At 40.5% G+C, this 16,385-nt stretch overlaps 1 protein-coding gene across 2 annotated transcripts in view; it reads left to right on the top strand.

The window, feature by feature from the left end:
• The window catches only part of LYPD6 (LY6/PLAUR domain containing 6), a 142,954-nt gene that overhangs the window by 89,534 nt on the left and 37,035 nt on the right, over positions 1 to 16,385 (top strand). The gene's annotated exons all lie outside the window — the stretch shown is intronic.

Below are 16,385 nucleotides of genomic sequence, written 5' to 3'. Positions count from 1 at the left end.
AGTTTTTCAGGATCCCCAGGGGATTCTGATGTGCAGCAAATTTGGAAATCTTGGCCCTTTTTGATACCCTCTTTCTTTCATCTCCCTCTCTCCTTTCATCATCGTTTCCCCCTCTTCTTCCCCTTTGCAGGTTTTCCCACAACTGTTGTTCGCTACTATGGGCCAGCACTTGTCTTCCTGGGATGTACCAGGGAAGCCCTCTTTCTGCCCCACCCTGAAACAACAGGAAAATAAGCAAAACCAAAAGGAAACCAAGGCAAGGTTGTCTTCAGTGGTCCCATCCCTCCTGCAGGAGACATTGTTCAGGGTCTCCGTGTCCTAGTTCACACGGACTGCCCCAAACTTTTATCTGGGTCTATTTCTCCATCACCTCATCCCCAGGATGCTTTATTGCTCTCAGGTCTCAGGCACCTGCCAGCTTTTTAGATTTAAAAATGTGTGTTTTGGGGTTGGATGTGGTTGCTCATGCCTGTAATCCCAGCACTTTGGGAGGCCAAGGCGGGCAGATCACTTGAAGTCAGGAGTTTGAGACCAGCCTGGCCAACAACCCCATCTCTACTAAAAATACAAAACATTAGCAGTCAGCATGCTAGGCTGAGCTGGCCCACTCCAGAGCCTGTGCTCCTGGACTGCACCACACTGCTTTTGATGCGTTACCTATTCTCCCTCACAGTAAGCCTAGCAAGTGAGTAATGGAGCCTGGGGTCTGTCTGCTCTGGAGCCCAGCACCTCATGTCCTTGCTGTAGTGGTTCCTGGTCAGCCTGAGCCAGGACTCTGCCCCGCTTAGGGTGATGAGATGAAATGGTTTCTTGGAGCCTTCGTAGAATAGCTAAAAAACACGGTGTCTGCTGCCGGAGCCTTCTCTTGACTATACTTACCTTGGGGCCCCCAACACCCTCTCCCCTTTGGGTGTTCCAGGGCAGTGCTGGAGGAGGCTCAGAGACAATGCGGTTATTCAGTAGGCTAATAGTTTTCTCCAGCTGTAACTCTACTTCCCCAACTTTGAGAAGGCCTGCCTTTGTTAGTGTGGCATCTTTCCCTCTTTGTTTCTTTCCATGAAAGTAGAATGACAGCATGTATTCTTACTTATTAATCCTTTCTCAGAGAAAAGGATATTATTAATCATAAAAATTGTTATTACATTATTGTGGTCAGGGGTGATGGATCCAGGTTTTTAGAGAGTAGGGCCCTCCTTAAGGAAAAGAACACACAATTACAACCATAAAATGAGGAGCAGGGTCTTGTCAGGGGTTCATACAATCAGGTACCCTGAAGCTTAGACTTCACTAAACTCCACAATACATCCACCTCTAGCAATGGTGCTTGTGAAGTTTTTCCTTTTATTTATTTATGTAGTATCTATTTATTTTTATTTTATTTTATTTTTTAGGGATGTCACTCTGTTGCCCGGGCTAGAGTGCAATGGCTCCATCATAGTTCATTGCATCCTTGAGCTCCTGGGCTGAACAGGTGCTCTCGCCTCAGCCTCCTGAGTAGCTGGGATTAGTATTTTTAAAATTATATATATTTATGGTATACAACGTGATGTTTTGAAATATGTGTACATTGTGAAATGATCAAATCAGGCTAATTAACTTATCAATCACTTCACATACTTAAGATTTTTTAGTGATGAGAGCATTTAAGAACTATTCTCTTAGCAATTTTCAAGTATATGATACACTGCTATTAACTGTAGTCACCATACTGTACATCAGATCCCCAGAACTTATTCTTCCTATGTCACTGACATTTTATACCCTTTGACCAACATCTCCCATCTACCCGTCTTCCCCCAGCAGCTCCTGGCAACCACCATTCTACTCTTCCTCTGTGGGTTCAACTTTTTTAGATCCTACATATAGTGAGATCATAGAATACAGCGTTTGTCTTTCTGTGCCTGGCTTATTTCACTTAGCATAATGTCCTCTAGGTTCATCCATGTTGCTGCAGTTGAATTTTAACATCGTTTTCTCTAAGCCCTTTTATTTCCAGTGCCCAGTAATCAAATAAGTATACCACTGGTATACTTATTTATTTATGTAGTATTATTTATATATTATTAAGTATACCACTGGTATACTTATTTGATTATCGGAATGAACATAGAGGTTTATCTGATCTTTATAAAATGTAATGGATCCTGAGCTGGGTTGGCAGTTGGAGGCAACACCAAGACAGATAACCACCTGCCCCCGCAGGGCAAGGAGGTACAGGGTGACCTCATATGTAGCTGGAGGATCAGCTGGACCGCCCTGCCCACCTCCCAGCCTCTGCCTTCCTCTCTCATCAGCACCGTGGGGGCAGCTGTATCTCAGGTGGGATGTGGAGGTCAAGGAATTAGATTGGCCCAAAGCATTCAATAAAGGAAGGTTCTCTAAAAGTAAGCATCTGGGTTATTTGAATTTTAAAAGAAAACATTTGTGAACCTTAAATACATTTCCAGTTTATGATGATATCAGGCTGCATGATGAAGGGGGGAAATTTTGATAGGTGGGATGCAGATTTGGGGTAGATTTTAACTACCCTGTACATTGCAAAATGAGACGATTGCCTCCTTTCTCTGTTGAAGTTAAGCAAGGTTTAGAGTTGCCATGTTTCTGCTGACTGCGACATGGCACGCTGGGCTGAAAAGTGTCCTAGCCAGGGTGGCAGGAAAACGAGGCTGCCCTTGAAGCTCTAATTGTCTGCCAGCTTTTTTCTGTGGATAGATACCTGAAATACTCTGTGCCTCAATTCCTTCATGTATAAAATAACACACTTTGAATAGGACATTGGTTCCCCAAGCTACTCCTCAGAAAACTAGACTCGTTCATAGATGTTCATGAAAAAATAAGCTCTCTGCCAGGGTGGGGGGTGGGGGGTGTCGCTGTTCAAATAAGTGTGGGGAAAATGCTGACTTAAGCAAAACCAAAGAGATTTCTTCACTGCAACACATTTCAGAGCCTTTAATATGCTCATGTGTATTCTCACTCTTAATGCACAGTATTTCCCATGGACACCTCTGAGTAAGCTTGATTTGGGAGATGTGGGACAGAACCCTTTGCTGGTCCAGTCCAGCCCTGATAAAGTATTATTCAAAGACTTGAAGATTTCCCGGAAAGATGCCATCGTCTCAAGATGGCTTTGTCTTCTCACCCTCCTCACCAGAAACACCCCAAATTCTTTTCTTCCTCCAAGTTCCTATAGCATGTGTACACATGTCAGTATGCACACAACATACACACACATCCCTCTGTTATAAAAGCAGTTATTATGATTACTTCTATATCAAATCAACAAATCAACAAATCTGCTATCAGAGACCTCCTATGTTATAGGGTTTGGGGACCTAAGGATAAATCAGATGATGTCCATAAAGTTTATGCCCTTAAGGAGCTCAAAATTTAGTAAAAACTATGTCATCTTAACAGTTCTACTACATGTTGGCAATCATAATAACTAATGAAAGCTATACGTGGTATATTAATTCGTATCATGTCCCTACAGCATAGAAGCTATCAGTCTCATTTTAGAGATGAGGAAAAAAAGTAACCTGTCCAAGGTCATAGTCCTAATAAGTGGCAAAGCTGGGACTTGAGCCCAAATCTGTCAAAATACAAAGCCCATTGTCCTTACGAAATAAGGCCTGTAGCCACCTTAGATAGGTAGAGGCCAAAACAGGAGCAGAGAAGGTGGTTCCTAATTGATCTGGTGTGAGGAGAGGGGATGGGAGGCTTTCTAAAGGAAGTGAACTGAACCTTCAGTAGTGAATTGAAGGAAACCAAGGATGACAGCAGGAGCCAAGGCACTGAATGAGAAGCAGAGTGGTGCACTAGACCCCTATTCATAGTGGCGCTGTCAGTTGAGCTGAAATGTCAAGGGGCAAGTGGTAGGCAGGCACCAGATCATGGGAAGGCTTGTAGACTTCCCCTTCTACCCAGAACCGATGCTTCTCATTGCTGCTGGAGCTGCCACTTTACTTCCTCCCCAAAGGTTTGTCTTAGGGTTGTTTTGAAGACAGAATTGGGCCCTAGTTGCCAGTCTGGTTGGAGACTGGAAAGCTTCAATGGGAGCACCTTGGATCAGGGAGTCCAGGGCATTCCACAGCTCGCACCTGCCCCTCAGGTTGTGTGTCATCCCTGTCTCTCTCCATTTTTTCCTTCCTTTTTTCTTCCAGATAAGCTGCCCTAGTTGGAAGGAAGGATTATGGATGTCTTATTGGTTTTCATGGATAATGCCTGTGTAGGGTTGATGCAGTCATGTCACCTGGCTCCTCTTCCTGCGTCTCACATGCATGTGGCCTTGGTTCTAAGGATGGCCCATCAACATCACACCATGCTCACTCTTCACTAAGTGACTGAAGCCAGCATTTCCTCGCATGCTCTTAGCAGCCTTTGTGGGGACTTTGATTTTAATAACATTAATGATTTTACTAAGAGAGCTCAAGAATTTGAGTATTATGCTAGAACTATTAACAATAATGTATATAGTAGATAATGTTATCTATGCCTGCCTTGTAGAGCATGAAGAGTGAGTGAATGAGTGAACATGTAAAATAGAAAACAAGGAGGACAATTTTCTTATCCATAGGAGGCTACTCATTACTTTTTTCTCTAAGAAAGAAATTAATTTAGATGCAAAAACAAAAATGTTCTATTATCAAGGACAACCTTCTTTTATTAATAACCCCTGTATCCTTTTCTGCCTGAATGAATGCTATGTAAAATCTTATTATATTCTGCTTTGCTACAATAATACACTTCTTTAATTATCATTATTTATAGAGACTTATAAATGAAGATGGTGCATTAAAAGGAAGAATTCCTGCCTCAGTGATACAGAGTTGGGAGCTTATTTGATACATTTTTTTGCCTTCAAATGCAGGATGAGGAAATCCTTCTTTCCTCTAAATAAGTGTGCTAATTAGTTAAATGTGTTTGAAAAGTCAAATTATAGTTTAGGTTGATTTAGCCAATCTTATACCCTTTCACAAAAATAAAACCGTGATGGTCTTTGAGCTGTCAGGAGACATACTGTGTGTAGCTGAAGGCATTGGTCACAGATTTGGAGGATATGTACACACATAGATTTGTTTTTAAAACATATTCATTATCAAGTGAGAAATATTGGTTAAGATTTAGAAGTCGGCTGCTAATGAACCCAGTGGTTTGCAAATAGTGGTTTAGCCATAGGGTTTTTTACCTAAGCCATTGTTTTGTTGTTGGCTGTTTGATTTTTTTTTTTTCTTTTTCCTACAAGAAAAGAGAGCACAGGCTGGCTCTTCTCTGCTGTAAGAAATTCTGGAAGGACTCTCCACACCTACCAGATTAGTAATTACAGCTCTTTCTTGAACTTAAATTATTTCAAAGGCCAAATGGAAACAACTCTCAAGGATTTTTGACAAGCATTTGGTCAGGATTCTTGGAACCATGGGAAAAACCCTACTCCATGCCAAGTAGGACATAAGATTCAGCATGAGTTGGTTCTTCCCAATCTTGAGTGGGAACCAAGATGAGGCTAAGTGCTTGTTAATGGTTGAAGGTGAGCCGTATTCTTCACGTTCTCTAACCCCTTCTTGGCAGCTAGATACAAGGGCAGATGGTTTAGGCTTTGTGGTAAGGAGGAGAATTTGTGTAGAAAGAAAGGGCATGATTTGTAAATTATGGTGGCAGGGAGAATTCTGGCTTCCTCCTGTCCCCAGAATCCATGGGACTTGGAAGAGTGAGTACTCTCTACTGGAAATAGCTCAAAAGGAAGCAGCAGTTTTTTGCTGTGAGCTGGGCTTCTGTCAACACAAAGCAATGGAAGAAACATTTCATGAAGAGGTTAAAGATTTCAGAGTGGTTTGTTTACATTTGGCTTTCAGACAATGTGGTGAAGGGTGTCAGGAAGGGCAGAAAACCCTTAAGAATGTGGGTGAGCACGGCAGTGCCAAAGACATTGGGCGGGGTGGGAGAATGAACTGATCTCCAAGCCTCAAACAGAATCTTCATGCCAGCCCTCTAAAATGATGACAGAGTGGCCCAAAACACCTTTCATGGGCACTGCCAATGAAACTCAGTTCAAATAGTGCAGAATATCTCCATGGGTGCATGGCAGGCAGCATCTGCTTTATAACTGATTACTAGTACTTCTTGTTTCTGAAGATTTGGAAACATGAATAAAAGAAAGGTAAATACATCACTCCAAATACAGAAACGACTACCTCTGTATAGTGCCAAGATAACTCTTTTATTGATTAAAGGATATAAAGCATATGCCTAATAAGCTGATGTTAGATTTGGAACCAGGTTATTTTGAATGTAAGAACAGACCTGGCTGCAATTTAGTTCACTTAGAACTATTATATTGTTTCTGAGTACATTTTATACTTCTGCATTTTTGGAATATCTCTAGGGTAAAAATTCCTGGAAAAAATAAAATGAAAAATGGCATTTTGAAGCATAAGAAAAGTTTAATAAAAGACACTAAAGGCAAAAATTTCTTCAGACCACCACCCCCTCCCAATAAATAAAAAATGACAAGCTGTAACTGAAATGTACCTAGTGTTCCATTCCTGCCTGGGAGTTCCTTGACTCCTTTCCCTTCTGGCTGTTTGCACTTGAAAATGCCTTCTTGTCAGTTCTCAAGAACCTTTAGATTGATGGAGAAAGCAAACAAGCATACAGCCAACAAGCTGAATAGCTCCTAGAATAAATACACCCTTTAGAATTGTGAATACAGTCATGCACCGCATAATGACATTTTGGTCAACAATGGACTGCATATCCAGCAGTAATCCCATAAGATTATAATGGCTATACTCAATAGCCTAGGTGTATAGGAGGCTATACCATCTAGGCTTGTATAAGTACACTCTATGATGTTCACACAACACCAAAATCACCTAACAGTGCATTTCTCAGAGCGTATCCTTGTTGTTAAGTGATGTATGATTGTATATTACTAGACATACACAACAAGACATCATTTGCCCTTCAGGAATTGAAGTATTTTGATGCAATTGAACTGTAAATCACATTGGGGCAAGACAGCTTTTCCCCATAACTCTAGCCTTGCCAAGGGGCTCCAGAAAGAGAAATGAACTTTTTTAAAAAACATTGATTTTTATGCAAATAGATTCGCAGTTAAGATTGGGTATGTGTGAATAACTTTCTCCGTCTAGGTGTAGAATAAAGTGTCAGTGTCTATGAAGTCCAAGAGAGATCATCTCTGGCTAGTTCTCTATTATTGACATTTTTAAAACCACCTTTAACCTTTAGTTGATAAGGCTTAAAGAAATATTAATGTAAAAAGCATATTTGTTTACAAAACTAAATTTAAGCTAGTGGCTGGATCCTTTTGGAGGACTCTTTTGGAGCCAGAGTTCCTGGCAGCAAGGGACAGAATGCCAGCTCAAACTAGCTTGGGCAAAGGGAGATTTATTGGATGGATGTTAAGGCTTCTATAATAATTAAGGGAAGAGTTAAAAATTGGCCAAAAATGCCAGGGTTGAACACAGTTGGGGCTTTTTTGACTCTCTCTCATCACCGTTTCTCTTAGCCAGCAAGTTTCATTCTCTTCTTCCTCCTCCATGATGGGAGGAACATGGCATACACGTGTTCCTGCGTGTCACACCTTGGGGGCTCCTGTACCAGAGAAGACTGGTTTATTTTTCCATTCTCACTTGAAAAATATTCAGGAAGACTTCTAATTGGCCAGACTTGGTGAAAATGTCCAACACTGACCCAAATAACAGTAGCCAGTAGGCTGGGCCATGTAAGAATGTGAAACTCTTCAATAGTAACACATGATTGGTGTTAGCAGAAGACCCATTCCCATAAGAAGGGGGAAGTATAGAGCAGAATGCATTGCAAATGCCCCCTAGAACTTTGGTTTTATTGTTTCAACCTTATATTTTGATTTGAAAAGTTGTAATGGAGTGGTATTCAATTTTTAGAGAAGAAAATAGGTAACGTTCCTACTTGTCAATAGGTAACATGTCAATAAGGAACACTGCTGTCTTCTGGTATTTGCGGAAATATTCACCAGAGCAACCTTTAGCTTCATTTTGCATGCCTAGGCTAGTGAGGTTATTCGAACTCTGTGTTGTTGTAGTTAGTGGCCATCTGTGGTTTTGCTCTCCCAGCATCTAGTGAGTCCTTCGGCTTCAGCTTGAAACACCTAGGTTTTCCTGTGGGAAACCAATACCTCCCGCACTCTCATACCTTGTGATTTCAATAAAAATGACACTTTTGCTCTTGTTTCAGCTACATGCTAGTGATGCAGCCCTCGGCAAGTGGAATGGCACATTCCTCTGGCCAATTCTTGGTCCAGAGATGGACCTCCCTCCTTTCTTAGAGCTTTTCTTGAAACATTTTGAAAAGAGACTTCTGAAGAATGCCTTTGGAACTGCTGGTGGCTGTAGTTTGGGAGGACCTGATGAGAATAAAAGTAAAAGAGGGGGCAGAGCAAAGTTGAGGGATGAAAATTCCTGAAAACAAGGTGAAAAGTCCAGCCATGTCTAAACTGGATGGTTAGGTGAGACAGTAAAATGCTTCCCCTTCCTTCCCAGTTGCAGTTTTAGTTACAGCCTATTTGATTGGGATTTCTGTACCTTACAACCAATGTGTTCTTAAAAATGCAATTATCTTCGTGAGCTGAACTGTAATTTCTAGTTAGCTCTTTAGCTCCACTTCCTTGTGTTTAGGTATCTGTAGCTGCTTTGCAAGTCACCACAGACCTTCGTGGCTAGAAGGCAGTAACAATCATTTTATTTTCTCTCATGATTTCTGTGGGTCAGGAATGTAAGAAGGGCTAAGCTAGGCTTTTCTGGAAGTTTCTATGCTGTTGCAAGGTAACTGTGGCTATGGAATAGAAGAGAGGAGCTGAGATTGGAGCCCCCGGGGGTTGGCTGGGCAGCTCTCCTTTCTGTGACGTCTCAGTAGCTCCTTGTGGACTACTTGGGCTTCCTCATAGCATGGCAGCCTCAAGGCACTTAGGCTGCTTACATGGTGTCTCAGAGCTTCAGCATAATTATTCCAGAATACCAGGTGTAAGTTGCATCACGCTGTCTGACCTAGCTTTGGAAATCACATAGCATCATTTATACCACACTCTGGTCAGCTAGTTAGTAAAGTTGGCCCAGAGTCAAAATGACAAGATGTAGACCTCACATCTCAATGGAGACATGTGAAAGAATTTGCAATTCTCTTTATTTATGTACTTATTTATTTATTTATTTATTTGAGATGAAGTCTCACTCTGTCACCCAGGCTAGAGTGCATTGGCGTGATCTCGGCTCACTGTAACCTCCACCTCCCGGGTTCAAGCAATTCTCCTGCCTCAGCCTCTGGAGTAGCTGGGATTACAGGTGCCCACCACCATGCCCAGCTAATTTTTGTATTTTTAGTAGAGACGGGGTTTTACCATGTTGGCCAGACTGGTCTCAAAACTCCTGACCTCAGCTGATCCTCCTGCCTCAGCCTCCCAGAGTGCTGGGATTACAGGCGTGAGCTGCCACACCTAGCCCCCAGACAAGTTTTTAAAGCAGGGCATATCTTGAGCAATTCCCAAATTGCAAGAAAGGTTCCTGTGGTCAGAGTGATATATTTAAGGAGACTTAGCTTTCGAAAGACCTACCTTTAGTTTATACTTTTGGAAACTGTATTAACTTTTTCAGGCAACTAAGGTACCACCATATTAAAAATTAAATCAAGATTGATTGTGATCTTTGAGGCTTCAGAATTCCATTCTGCTCTTGTATTAGGCATTTATTTTAAATTTCCATTTGAATAGCATTGAAATATTTAGATTTGTATTTGTTTGCCACTTTATAATTGCTTATATACTGACTTAGTCCTGAGATTTTGTAATTTAGTACTTGGTTCTTAAGATAGCTTCCAAAGTGCTTAATTTTCATCTAGTGACCAGCTTAAGTGGAAGTATCTCATTTTATAGACCATACATGAAATAGTAATTAGGGTGTAGACTTGTAAAACTTGACCTGGCTTATGGTCCTAGCACTTTGCCTCTGACTGATCTAGAAATCCTCCTTTATATTGTCTAGTACCATCCACAGAGTGAAGGTTCAGAATGCAACTCTTCTCAACTTTCTCCCAAGTGGAGGAAGTCCAATAGATCTTGAACTAATTTTTTTTTTCTGTTTTGGAATGTAGCAAGTAATCCATTGGAATAAAACCAGCAGTTGAGTAACTCATGCAAAGGTAATTTAGAGCACAAATTAAATCTGTCAGAGCGGTATTAGATTTGCAAAAGCTCGTAAATAACAAATGAAAGGTCACAGAGCTGTGAAAATGAGAGTGTACTTCTTCATAAAGAGAACTGTATTCAGGGACAGGATCTGCAGTGCATATTCAAATAGCAGCATCATAAAATGGAAACACAATGTCTTTTCTAAATGTCTAATACAGTACAAAGGCACTGCAGATTCTGTGGAAAAGCATCAAAGTCCCAGGAAAGACTTCGTATCATCTGAACATGTCCAGCATCACATTTGTGAGGTTTGTGGATTAAAGCTCCATCAACTACTGAGAATCTGTGAGGAAAAGATACATCCCCTTAGCAGTGCTCGTATTTCAGTAGCTGTTAGGTTAATTGTGAATGCATGCCACTCATCTTTCATTTTTCAGTTCCTAGAAAATACTAATAGAGTGAGTGGTGCTTCATGATTTACTGCAGGAATGTAAACAGTCGGTGATATGAATAAACAGTCCCGCCCATCCTGTTTTTCTCATGGAAAAGAGAGGTGGAAAATACAGCCTTGTCTACTATAAAGTAGACAAGTTCTTTTACTCTGCATTGTATGCATTTTTTTTAGTCCTGTGTTGGTCGTGACTTTTATAAGGCAACAAAATCTATGTTTATAAAAAATAATGTGTGGGCTCTATCAAAATTAAAAACATCTGTAGGTCAAAGCACTCCATCAAGAAAGTAAAAGACAACACAGAATGGGAGAGGATATTCGCAAACGTTTATCTGAAAAGGATCTAGAATCCAGAACATGGAACTCTTACAACTCAAAAATAATTAGATAATATTCAGGCAAAATATTGGGCAAAGGATTTGAATAGACCTCACTCCAAAGAAGATACACAGATGGCCAATAAGCACATGAAAAGATGTTCAACATCACTGGTTGCTTGAGAAATACACTCAAAACCAGTGTGAGACATACTTCACAGCCACTAGGATGGCAATAATTTTTTTAAAAAAGAAAAGTGTTGGTGAGGATGTGGGGAAACTGGAACAGATATATTGCTGATGAGAATATAAAATGGTGCAGCTTCAGTGCAAAACTGGCAGTTCCTCCAAAAGTAAAACATAAGACCACAAGACCCAGCAGTCCCACTCCTGCATATATACCCAAGAAAAACAGAATACATATGTCCACACACAAACATGTACATGAATGTTAGCAGCAGTATTCACAATAGCCAAAAAGTGAAAATCACCCAATGTCTATCATCTGATCATGGATAAACATAGTATGTTCATACAATAAAAGAAACCCAGATTTCTGTGCCAGGTGCTTTCTGTCTGTTTCCTGATCAGGGGTCCGTCCACACTGGGTTATGGCCCTCCATTCTGGCTGCTGAAGTGTAGGGGAGGGAGGGAATTCCTTGTGGAGTGAAGCTTGATCAATGGTGATCAAGCAGGAAGGAACCAGGTAGATGACTTCTCTCTTTCTCCTTCCACGAGCTACACCAAGGTGCAGGCCTTCCCCTTAATCTTCTACTGTTGTGGCGTCATTTGAGGTGGTGAGCAGCATAGTACCCTATGAGCACATTGCCTCCTGTTGTCTAGATTTATTTCCATCTCTCTTTTCCCCCTTTCCCTCATTGTCTTAGGCTTGCATCTTCCAAATAATGTTAGGACACCAGGGAAGGGCCTGGTAAGAGATGAGAAGAGAGAACATTCTGTTTCATATTGAATCTATTATTTTAGAAGACATATGACTATTTTGAGGTTATGTTCATTGGTTTTAGGTGAAAAGCTGACTGACTTGTGCATAAAAAGTAAGTCTGTCAAACTCATTCTTTGAAAAATGTTATTAAAAGTTTTTTCTCTATAAAATAATACATGCTCATTAAGATGTTTTGAATATGTAAATGAATATTAAAGCGCTCCCTAAATCCTACATTATTTTGGTGTCTATACTTTCAGTCCTTTTTCTAATTACACATAAACCTAGAAAAGACATACCCTTTTTTTTCCAAAGAAATGATTTCACAAGTAAAATATATTGGGAGAATTAAAATTCAACTACTTTAAGAATTTGGAAATTCAGCATTAAACACACGAAATTCATGGTTAAAAAATTATTTGAATCCCCCAAATTTGAAAACTTGTGCTAAACAAATCAGCCTAATGAATTCAACTTGCTCTTTCCTATGATGAGTAGAGGTGGATCTCTTGTAATGAATGAAATAGTTGCTTTAATTTCATCCGTGCTGATCCACCATCCTGTGCACACACAGGACATGGCCTTGGAAGGTGATACAAGGCAATGTGCTGCTGACCTCCATCAGCATCTGTTATACAAGTAAACATTTTTTTTTTTGATATGAAGATACTGCCATACAGTCAGGAAAGCTGTGGGGGACTTGGTTTCGTTTCTGGCTGCAAAGCAGGAACTTTGATTGTTTTCTCATGAGGCACCCTGCTTGTTATGAGGCATAGCTTTAAGCAGCAATTGTAGCCATTTAGGGTTTTTCACCATTTGGGTTTTGTAGCTTCTGTGAGCAGAGTGCTGTACTCCAGTCCCTAGTTTTATGCTGTGAGCCTGGTTTTAGTTCCCTATCTCACGTGAAAACACGTAAGACTATTCGCCACAGAGGCCAAGCTCCTGCTGCCACATCCCTGCTACTGGGCCCATTTCCCAGCAGCCCTATGGCATTTTCCCCACATTGTATATGTACTCTGTGTCTGGTCTGTAAAAATATCCATCTCCTTTTTGACCTGAGCCTTGGTTTTTTGGTATTGTCCTTTAATATATCATTAGCATTAGCGTATAATTTTATCAGAAAGGATGTGGAATCATGATATATTGTGAAGACATCTCCCACCATTTTTTATTATTATTATTATACTTTAAATTCTGGGATACATGGGTAGAACGTGCAGATTTGTTACATAGGTATACAGATGCCATGGTGGTTTGCTGCACCTATCAGCCCGTCATCTACGTTAGGCCCCATGGAGGTACCATGATCACTCTTAGTTCTGCACATAGACATTTGCAAACCAATTAGATGATAAATAAGTGGTATGGTGGAGGGAGGGGGGAAGCATGTTTGACAATTTAAATACACTATTAAAGGCAACAAAACAAAAATGGAAAATGCTGCATAAGATTACATGGAAGAGTAAGTTAAAAATCGAAGTGATGCCACATAGTTTTATAAGTCGTTACTTTTTTCCAAAAAGTAACCAGAACAAAAGTTCTGCTATGCTTAATCCTCATCAATTTAAACTTTGCCATGAGTTTGCTTTACGATTTACTTTACTATGAATCTAATTTTTCATATTTTCGATACTGTGAATTTTTAACTATCCCTTCAAGACATTTCTCACTCCCATCTGCTCATATTTTTGGTCATAAAAGATATAGTATCCATGACTTCAAATTAAGTCTTTTTCTGTAGCATGGATCTGGATTTTTGTTTTTAGCAGATGTGATGATGTTTTTATTACTCATCTCTTATGGCAAAACAAAGGATGAGTTGACAAAGAAAGGGAGTGGAGGGCAGGAGGCCAACCCTGAGGTATTAAAATAGTCTGACATAAATGTTCACATCCACTCCCACAGGGGCTCTCACAGCCCTCTCTGTGGCCAGGGTCCGAGGCAGGGAAAGTGAGGATAATCACGGCAAGTTCCTGTCCTGATGAGCTCGTGGTCCTATAACCTGGGAAGGAGTTTACAGAACTCTGTGTCACCTCAGATCAATTATACTCTTTTAAAATGATGAAACATCATCATCACTGGGACATATCACGTGGGAGGAAATGTTACCTAAAAAAACAAAACAACAACAACATAAAACATGCAGTGGGCTGAAATGTGTGCCCCCAAAATTCATATGTTGAAGCCTAACCCCTGGTACCTTGGAATGTGACTATATTTGGAGATTGAGCCTTTAAAAGGAGGTAATTAAGGCTAACCAAGGCCATAAAGCTAAGACCCTAATCCAATCTGGGTTCTTATGAATAGAGGAAGTGACACCAGGACTATGCATATAGGGCAAAGCCATCAGCAAGCCAAGAAGAGAGGCCTTAGGAGATAGCAGCCTTGCCAACACCTTGATCTTGGACTTCCTAGCTTCCAGAACTGTGAGAAATCTCTGTTGTATAAGCCCCCCAGTCTATGGTATTTTGTTACGGCAGCCTGGGCTAACTCATACACCATGGCTTTACTATCTTAATTTTGTATTTTCCCCTCCGGTCTTTTGTCTGTGTGTTTGTTCACACTTATGTTTATAGTTACACACATAATGTTCATGCCATTTTGATCTCTGACTCTCAAACTGAGCCCTGCTACATACAGATTGGGAGGAGATGGGGGTGTTGGCCATGGTGCTGCCAGGTATCCACGGGGTGCTGTGCAGACCTGTCCCAGAGGTGCAGTCTCACCTTACCAACCTCACCATGCTGGCAGAGAAAGCCAGAGGATGTGGAAAGAAGCACTGTTGCATTCATTCAAGATGAAGTGACGTTTATCTCTGTCACTTCGCTGCTGACTTGCAAGGGAAAGATACTGGTGGATACTTGTTTTTTCATCATATTGTTCAACCACGTGTCCAGCCCAGTGCCTGGCAGTCACATTTATTAAGTGATTGAGTGGCCCATTCTCTTCCTGAATGCCAGGTTTGCTTGGGGAATTGTAAACAGAAGATGACGTAGTGAGCATGAAGTTAGCAAAGTTGGCATTATCAAGCTGTTACAAGTGATAAGAGAGCTCTACTCTGTTGTCTAACAATTTGCCAATTAAAAAAGAACAATCAGCACATCTGGAAGTAATTTAGCATGTTATGCATTTTATGGTTTCAGCTATTTAAAAAAATATTTTAAAAAGTTATAATACTGTTCACTTAATGTGGTCCCATTCTGTAATTTTGAACAATTGCTTGCACTCTATAAACAATTGGGTCTATTTCTGGGCTCCTTAGAGTGTTCTACTTTCTAAGTTCATTTTTACACTTTCTATCATTGTGTTTTGATTAATTTTGCTTTGTAGTATATTCTAGATCTGATTGGGTCATATTGATTTTCTCTACTGAGTTTCTGTTTCATAATATATTTCCTTGCCTATGTATTTTTACAAAGTAATTATGCTATTTAAAAAATCTTGTTGAACATTTATATTAAACAAGATATCAAAACTGTTGATTTTCAGCTAGCTTAAAATAAAATGAATAACCTTGACTCCTTGCAGAGCAATAGAGATAATGGTACTTGGAAAAGTAGTAGAACATGAGGAATAAGCTTTATAGGAAACCAAGAAGATAGCAAGAGAATAGCACCTATATAAAAATTAAGACAGATCTCTGCATTCCCAGTAAGCAGAGCAATTCAGGCTTATTACAGATTTGTCTTTTCCTTAATTTTGAGTGAAAAGGGCAATCAGAATAAAGGACACAGTAGATAATAATCACTTAGTGCTATAGCGACAACACGATCTTATCAGTTTTTTGGGGTTTTTTTGTTGTTTTTTTGAGACAGAGTTTCACTCTTGTTGCCCAGGCTGGAGTGCAATGGCACAAAGTCAGCTCACTGCAACCTCTGCCTCCCAGGTTTAAGCGATTCTCCTGCCTCACCCTCCCGAGAGTAGTTGAGATTACAGGTGCCTGCCACCACGTCCAACTAATTTTTTGTATTTTTAGTAGAGACAGGGTTTCACTATATTGGCCAGGCTGGTCTTGAACTCCCAACCTCAGGCGATCCACCTGCCTCGGCCTCCCAAAGTGCTGGGATTACAGGCATGAGCTACCGCGCCCATCCAATCCGATTTTTAAATACACCTTCAGTCAATCTTAAGAACACAGAATTGCCTAGTGTTTAAATATGCAAACTACAAAGACACATTGCCTGGGTTGGAGTCAGATCTGCTACTTACTTGCTGAACCCCAGTTTACCCAAAATGGGTTAATAATTATGCCTACCTCATAGGGTTGCTGGGAGAATAAATGGATATACATAAAGGACTTCAGTAGTACCTGGCCAACAAATATTAGTTACATTAAGGAGATTTTGTGTTACGGAGGCACTTTTTAATTTTGGGGAGGTCAGCTTTCCTGTATTTGTTTGTTTTCCTAAATCTGAAAGTCTGCCCTGTAGGTTTGCCTGGACACCGTGGCCCAGTATGGCTGAACTCCCTGTCTGACCTGCACCATTCTCAGGGAAA

This window comes from Hylobates moloch, unplaced genomic scaffold (genome assembly GCF_009828535.3).
Source record: "Hylobates moloch isolate HMO894 unplaced genomic scaffold, HMol_V3 SCAFFOLD_24, whole genome shotgun sequence".
Classification (NCBI taxonomy): domain Eukaryota; kingdom Metazoa; phylum Chordata; class Mammalia; order Primates; family Hylobatidae; genus Hylobates; species Hylobates moloch.
This window is presented reverse-complemented; position numbering and strand designations above follow the sequence as displayed.